At 40.6% G+C, this 8,247-nt stretch overlaps 1 pseudogene; it reads right to left on the reverse strand.

Moving 5' to 3' along the window:
* Positions 1 to 2,725: 2,725 nt before the first annotated feature.
* LOC136154062 (signal peptidase complex catalytic subunit SEC11C pseudogene) lies at positions 2,726 to 3,333 on the reverse strand (annotated as a pseudogene).
* Positions 3,334 to 8,247: the final 4,914 nt, after the last annotated feature.

The following is an 8,247-nucleotide window of genomic DNA, read 5'->3' on the forward strand; positions in this document are numbered from 1 at the left end:
AATATTTATTGTAAAGTCTGCTTTATTTGGTATAAGTATTGCTAATCCCTCTTTCTTTAGATTTCTGTTTGCAAGGATTATCTTTTTCCAGCCCCTCATTTTCAATCTGTCTGGGTTCCTAGGTTTGAGATGGGTCTCTGGTAGACAGCATATGTAATGTAGGAGTCTTATTTTTTTATCCATTCAGGAAATCTGTGTCTTTTGGTTGGACCATTTAGCCCATTTACATTTAAGTTTATTACTGATACCATTTACTTTATCAAAGGCAAAGGTTACCCACTCCAGTATTCTGGCCTCGAGAATTCCTTGGACTATATAGTTCTTGGAGTCGCAAAGAGTTGGACATGACTAAGTGACTTTACTTCACTTTCTTTATTATGCTCTGTTTCAGTTATTTCCACCGTTCTGTCTTCCAGCTCACTTATCCATTATTCTGCTTCTTTTGTACTCTTCTATTGTTTCCCTTCAGTGTATATTTAATCTCAGTTATTGCATTGTTCATTGTTGATTGTTTATTCTTTAATTCTTCTACTTCCTTGTCAAATATTGCTTGCATCTTTTTGATCCATGCCTCCAATCTATTTATCTATGCCTCCATTTTGTTTTCTAGGTTTTGGATCATCTTTACTATCATTATTATGAATTCTTTTTCAGGTGGACTCTTTTTTTCCTCGTTGCTTCCTTGGTTTGGTGGGTTTTTACATTGTTCCTTCATCTGCTGGATATTTCTCTGCCTTTTCATTTTGTTTCATTTGCTGTGTTTGGGATCTCCTTTCTGAAGACTGGAGGGCCGTAGTTCTTCTTAATTGTAGAATCTGCCTCCCATGGGTGGGGTTGGACTCATGCCTTGTGAAAGTTTCCTGGCTGGGGGGACTTGTGCCTCTGTTTTGGTCAACTGAACTGTATCTAGTCTCTGTGAAGGGCAGTGTCATGTCCAGTAGTAAGTTTTGAGGTATCTCTGGGTTTGGTATGACTTTGGGCAGGCTGTCTGCTAATGGGCAGGGTTGTGTTTCTGTTTTGTTGAAGAACTGTGATGGAGCATCTGGACATTGGAGCTTGTTGGCTTTTGGGTGGGCTTGGTTTTGGTGTTGAGATGGAGGTATTTGGGAAGGCTCTTTCTCCTTAAAGTTCCCTGGGATCAGCAATTCTCTGGTGGATCAAAGTCTTGGGCTTTGGCCTCCTACCTCAGGGGTTCAGGCTTGACCTCTACTGTAGCTCCAAGGCCTCACAAGCCACATAGCCTAGAAGACAAGTCCCCAAGACTCTTGGTGAAGGTAACAATCAACAGCCCAAAACACCCAGTGACACTTACACCAAAGTCCTCTAATAATTCTAAGGTTTATGGACCTGTGGTATGCAGTGTGGGGTCAGTTCAGTCTCATATCTGGCCTTATTCCAGCCTGTAGTTGCTCCTAATGTTCACATTTGCCCCTAAAGTCCACAGTCTGTTCCCCACCTGGACACGAGGGGGCAAAGGCTGAGGCTCGTTAGGACTCACTTGCTCTGCTGTGCTGGGAAGAGGGGAGGATATGACAGCTACAATTGAGATGTACCAGGGAGTGTCTGGAGCCATAAAGACATGTTGGATGCTTTTAGAGTCTGAGGCAGGTCTTGAGTTCTCCCAGAGGAAAAGGCCCTAGTTTGTGGGTCCCTAGAAAGAGCCAAGCTGTTTAGACTTCCAGCAAGGTGTGGAAAGTAACCTGTACCAGTTTATAGTCTAGTGGTAGCTGCCACCTCTTGGGTTGGGACCACATCAGTGCTGTTTTGTTCACTGCCTCAAACACCTGCCCATCTTTGGTGGTGACAGTCATGTCTAATTTCACAGCTATTTCAAAGTAGCCCTCTCAGCATACCCTCATGGCTGCCAGGCCTCAAACTCTCCATTGGATCTTTGAAATCTCTTTGGGGTCTTTGCCAGAGTCTCAGCACCCCAGCCCCCACCCTGTGAGGTAGGCCAAGGCTTGCTAGCTGCTCCTTTTGGCTCCCTACCACTACCCTCTGATCTGGGCTGAGGCTTGTGAGCTAACAGCTGAGAAGTGCTGTTCAGCAATAATTTCTGTGGCAAATTTCTCTGTGTTCTGCCCTCTGAGCCTCACTGATGCATAGCACTCTGAGGTCCCATAGCTTTCCCTTGGCTCTGCCTGTGAGGAGTTTCTAGTGCCTGGAAACTTTTCCTCCTTCAGGACTCTCTCCCTCCCTCCCTCAGAGCACAAGCTCCCACATTGAAATTCTTTATCTCTTTTTATGTCTTTATCTTTTGTCCTACTTCGTTTTAAGGAGATATGCTTACCTTTTTGGAGGTTTGGGGTCTTCTGCTGTCCTTTAGAAGGTGTTCTGTAGGAGCTGTTCCATATTCTGATGAATTTTTTATTTATTTGTGAGGAGGTAGGTAATCTCCCTGTCTTACTCTGCTGCTGTCTTTTTCCATCTCTCTGGACACTTTACTAACTTGAATTCTTCCAATCTTAGAACATCTTTTAATTTATATTTTTTAATTTGTTTTATAATTTCAAGTTCCTTCATCATGGTTTTGTTATTTTTCAGGGTATAAATCTTCCACTTTTTGGCTAAGTTTATTCCTCGGTAGTTTATACTTTTTTTTTTTTTTTTTTACTGATGAATCATTTATTCGAACAAGACAAAACGTCTCCACATTGTTTCCTTTTATACAGAAAGTGGAACATTTCAAATATATTAACTTTTCTCTTCAACAAAATTTCTTTCAATCTGGTCCCAGGAACTGCTTTGCACTTCAGGATTCACGTTTCAATAACACATATGCACCCATTACACCCAAAAGAGCATACTTAAATTTTGGATAGTCATTCACTATTATGGTGACCATACTGACATATGGTAAAAACCCTCAGGCGTGCCCCACCACGTCCTTCTTCTCGAGCCAGTTCTGGCCTTCTTTTTACAAGCCTCTATCATCAACTTCATTATTATCTCCTTTAGTCAGAAATTTGATGTCTCCATTGTCTTTTTCGTGAACTTTGATTACTTTGTGAACTATTGGGATGTCTCGTCCTTCGACTTTGAAAACAACGATTTCTCCAGCTCTAATGGGATCTTCCCGGAAATTCGTTAGGAACAGAAGGTCGCCTCTGTGAAAGGCTGGCTCCATGCTGCCGCTCAGCACCACCACGATTGGGCTATCACTGCCGGTGAGGACAATCAGGCCTTTCCAGATCATGAGTGCAGAGGACACACGATCATGGCGAAGTTTAAGACCTGGTAGTAGAGCTGGCGCTTGTTCATCTTCCTCAGGACCCCGAAGATGTCCAAGCCGGACGCGGGGAGATGCACCCCCACGGTGCTGGTGCGCACCATGCTGGTGTCTCCGGTGGGGTCGGGGCAGCGGGGGGCACACCTAGGCAGCCGGCCGGCTACAGGAGTCGCTGACAGCTGCGGAGCGCCGGTCCGGCCCCGCCCCTATACTTTTTGATGCAATTTTACTGTTCAGTTGCAAAGTCATGTCCTATTTTTGAAATCCCATGAACTGCAGCATGCCAGGCTTCCCTGTCCTGCACTATCTCCTAGCGTTTGCTCAAACTCATGTGCTTTGAGTCAATGATACCATACAACCATCTCATCCTCTGTCACCCCCTTCTCCTCTTGCTTTCAATCTCTCCCAGCATCAGGGTCTTTTCCAATGAGTTGACTCTTCCCATCAGGTGGCCAAAGTATTGGAGTTCAGCTTCAGCATGAGTCCCTCCAATGAATATTCAAGGTTGATTTGATTTAGAGCTGACTGACTTGATCTTGCTGTCCAAGGGATTCTCAAGAGTCTTCTCCAGCACCGCAATTAGAAAGCATCAATTCTTCAGCCTTCTTTATAGTCCAACTCTCACATCCTTACACGACTACTGAAAAAACCATAGCTTTAACTGTATGGACCTTTGTCAGAAAAATGATGTCTCTGCTTTTTAATATGCTGTCTAGGTTTGTCGAGGCTTTACTCTCAAGTGGCAAACGTCTTTCAATTTCGTGGCTGCAGTCACCACCCACAGTGATTTTCAAGCACAAGAAAATAAGATCTGTCACTGTTTCCACCTTTTTCCCATTTATTTGCTATGAAATGATAAGACCAGATGCTATGATATTCATTTTTTTTTTTTAATGTTGAGTTTTAAGCCAGCTTTTTCAGTCTCCTCTTTCACCTTCAGGAGGCTCTTTAGCTCCTCTTCACTTTTTGCCATTAAAGTGATATCATCTTCATGTCTGAGATTGTTGTTGTTTCTCCTGGAAATCTCGATTCCAGCTTGTGAGTCATCCAGCTCAGCATTTTGCATGATGTACGCTGCATTGTACTTTTACTTCATTGACTATGCTAAAGTCTTTGACTGTGTAGATGACAACAAACTGGAAAAATCTTAAAGAGACAGGATCACAAGGCCAACTTACCTGCCTCCTGAGAAACCTGTATGCAGGTCAAGAAGCAACAGTGAAACCAGACATGGAACAACAGACTAGTTCAAACTTGGGAAAGGAGTACATCAAGGCTGTATATTGTCATCTTGCTTATTTAACTTATATGTAGAATGCATCATGGGAAATGTTGGGCTGGATGAAGCACAAGCTGAAATCAAGATTGCCAGGAGAAATATCAATAACCTAAGATATGCAGATGACAACACCCTAATGGAAGAAAGTGAAGAGGAACTAAAGAGCCTTTTGATGAAAGTAAAAGAGGAGAGAGAAGAAAGCTGGTTTAAAACTCAACATCAAAAAAACTAAGAACACAGCATCTGGTCCCAGCACTTCATGGCAAATAGATGGGGAAACAGTGGAAACAGTGACACTTTATTTTCTTGGGCTCCAAAATCATTGCAGATGGCGACTGCAGCCATGAAAGACATCTCCTTTTTGTTGGAAGAGGGTGTTTGCTATGACCAGTATGTTCTCTTGGCAAAACTCTGTTAACCTTTTCCCTGCTTCATTTTGTACTCCAAGGCCAAACTTGCCTGTTATTCAGGGTATCTCTTGACTTTCTACTTTCACATTCAAGTCCCCTATAATGAAAAGTACATCTTTTTTTGGTGTTAGTTCTAAAAAGTCTTGTAGATCTTCACAGAGCCATTCAACTTGCAATATTGTTCTTTACCACATTGGACTTTACTTTCACCAACAGTCAAGTCCACAATTGAGTTACATTTCCACTTTAGCCCAGACTATTCATTCTTTCTGGAGCCATTTACCCACTCTTCCCCAGAAGTATATTGGACACTTCCAACCTGGGAGCATATCTTCTGGTGTTATATATTTTTCCTTTTTACTGTGCTCATGGGAGTCTTTTTTTATCTTAATTTTTTTTTTTTCGTTTATTTTTACTAGTTGGAGGCTAATTACTTTACAACATTGTAGTGGTTTTTGCCATACATTGACATGAATCAGCCATGGATTTACATGTGTTCCCCATCCTGATCCCCCCTCCCAACTCCCTCCCCATCCCATCCCTCTGGGTCTTCCCAGTGTACCAGCCCTGAGCACTTGTCTCATGCATCCAACCTGGGCTGGGGATCTGTTTCACCCTTGATAGTATACTTGTTTCAATACTATTCTCTCAGAACTCCCACCTTCGCCTTCTCCCACAGAGTCCAAAAGTCTGCTCTGTACATCCGTGTCTCTTTTTCTGTTTTTCATATAGGGTTATTGTTACCATCTTTCTAAACTCCATATATATGTGTTAGTATACTGTGTTGGTCTTTATCTTTCTGGCTTACTTCACTCTGTATAATGGGCTCCAGCTTCATCCATCTCATTAGAACTGACTCAAATGAATTCTTTTTAATGGCTGAGTAATATTCCATTGTGTATATGTACCACAGCTTCCTGATCCATTCGTCTGCTGATGGGCATCTAGGTTGCTTCCATGTCCTGGCTATTATAAACAGTGCTGTGATGAACATTGGGGTGCATGTGTCTCTTTCAGATCTGGCTTCCTTAGTGTGTATGCCCAGGAGTGGGATTGATGGGTCATATAGCAGTTCTATTTCCAGTTTTTTAAGGAATCTTCACAATGCTCTCCATAGCGGCTGCACCAGTTTGCAGTCCCACCAACAGTGTAAGAGAGTTCCCTTTTCTCCACACCCTCTCCAGCATTTATTAGACTTTTGGATAGCAGCCATCCTGACTGGCATGTAATGGTACCTTGTTGTGGTTTTGATTTGCATTTCTCTGATAATGAGTGTTGTTGAGCATCTTTTCATGTGTTTGTTAGCCATCTGTATGTCTTCTTTGGAGAAATGTCTGTTTAGTTCTTTGGCCCATTTTTTGGTTGGGTCTTTTATTTTTCTGGAATTGAGCTGCAGGTGTTGCTTGTATATTTTTGAGATTAATCCTTTGTCTGTTGCTTCATTTGCTATTATTTCCTCCCATTCTGAAGGTTGTTTTTCACCTTGCGTATAGCTTCCTTTGTTGTGCAAAAGCTTTTAAGTTTCATTAGGTCGCATTTGTTTATTTTTGCTTTTATTTCCAATATTCTAGGAGGTGGGTCATAGAGGATCCTGCTGTGATTTATGTCGGATAGTGTTTTACCTATGTTCTCCTCTAGGAGTTTTATAGTTTCTGGTCTTACATTTAGATCTTTAATCCATTTTGAGCTTATTTTTGTGTATGGTGTTAGAAAGTGTTCTAGTTTCATTCTTTTACAAGTGGTTGACCAGTTTTCCCAGCACCACTTGTTAAAGAGGTTTTCTTTTTGCCATTGTATATCCTTGCTTCCTTTGTCGAAAATAAGGTGTCCATAAGTACATGGATTTATCTCCCAGCTTTCTATTTTGCTTCATTGATCTATATTTCTGTCTTTGTGTCAGTACCATACTGTCTTGATGACTGTAGCTTTGTAGTATACTCTGAAGTCAGGCAGGTTGATGCCTCCAGTTCCATTCTTCTTTCTCAAGATTGCTTTGGCTATTGAGGTTTTTTGTATTTCTATACAAATTGTGAAATTATTTCTTCTAGTTCTCTGAAAAATACTGTTGGTAGCTTGATAGGGATTGCATTGAATCTATAGATTGCTTTGGGTAGTATAGTCATTCTCACAGTATTGATTCTTCCAATCAATGAACACAGTATATTTCTCCATCTATTTGTGTCTTCTTTGATTTCTTTCATCAGTGTTTTATAGTTTTCTATATATAGGTCTTTTGTTTCTTTAGGTAGATATACTCCTAAGTATTTTATTCTTTTTGTTGCAAAGGTGAATGATATTGCTTCCTTAATTTCTCTTTCTGTTTTCTCACTGTTAGTGTATAGGAATGCAAGGGATTTCTGTGTGTTAATTTTATGTCCTGCAATATTACTGTATTCATTGATTAGCTCTAGCAATTTTCTGGTAGAGTCTTTAGGGTTGTATATGTAGAGCATCATGTCGTCTGCAAATAGTGATAGTTTTACTTCTTCTTTTCCTATCTGGATTCCTTTTATTTCTTTTTCTGCTCTGATTGCTGTGGCCAACACTTCCAAAACTATGTTGAATAGTAGTGGTGAGAGTGGGCACCCTTCTCTTGTTCCTGACTTTAAGGGAAATGCTTTCAATTTTTCACCATTGAAGATAATGTTTGCTGTGGGTTTGTCATATAATAGCTTTTGTTATGTTGAGGTATGTTCCTTCTATTCCTGCTTTCTGGAGAGTTTTTTTCATAAATGAATGTTAAATTTTGTCAAAGGCTTTTTCTGCATCTATTGAGATAATCATATGATTTTTATCTTTCAATTTGTTAATGTGGTGTATTACATTGATTGATCTGTGGATATTAAAGAATCCTTGCATTCCTGGGATAAAGCCCACTTGGTCATGATGTATGATCTTTTTAATACTTTGTTGGATTCTGTTTGCTAGAATTTTGTTAGGGATTTTTGCATCTATGTTCATCAGTGATATTGGCCTATAGTTTTATTTTTTTGTGGCATCTTTGTCTGGTTTGGGGATTAGGGTGATGGTGGCCTCATAGAATGAGTTTGGAAGTTTACCTTTCTCTGCAATTTTCTCGAAGAGTTTGAGTAAGATAGGTGTTAGCTCTTCTCTAAATTTTTGGTAGAATTCAGCTGTGAATCCATCTGGTCCTGGGATTTTGTTTCCTGGAAGATTTCTGATTACAGTTTCAATTTCCATGTTTGTGATGGGTCTGTTAAGATTTTCTGTTTCTTCCTGGTTCAGTTTTGGAAAGTTATACTTTTCTAAGAATTTGTCCATTTCTTCCAAGTTGTCCATTTTATTGGCAAATAGCTGCTGATAATATT

Source organism: Muntiacus reevesi, chromosome X (genome assembly GCF_963930625.1).
Source record: "Muntiacus reevesi chromosome X, mMunRee1.1, whole genome shotgun sequence".
NCBI classification, from domain to species: Eukaryota; Metazoa; Chordata; class Mammalia; order Artiodactyla; family Cervidae; genus Muntiacus; species Muntiacus reevesi.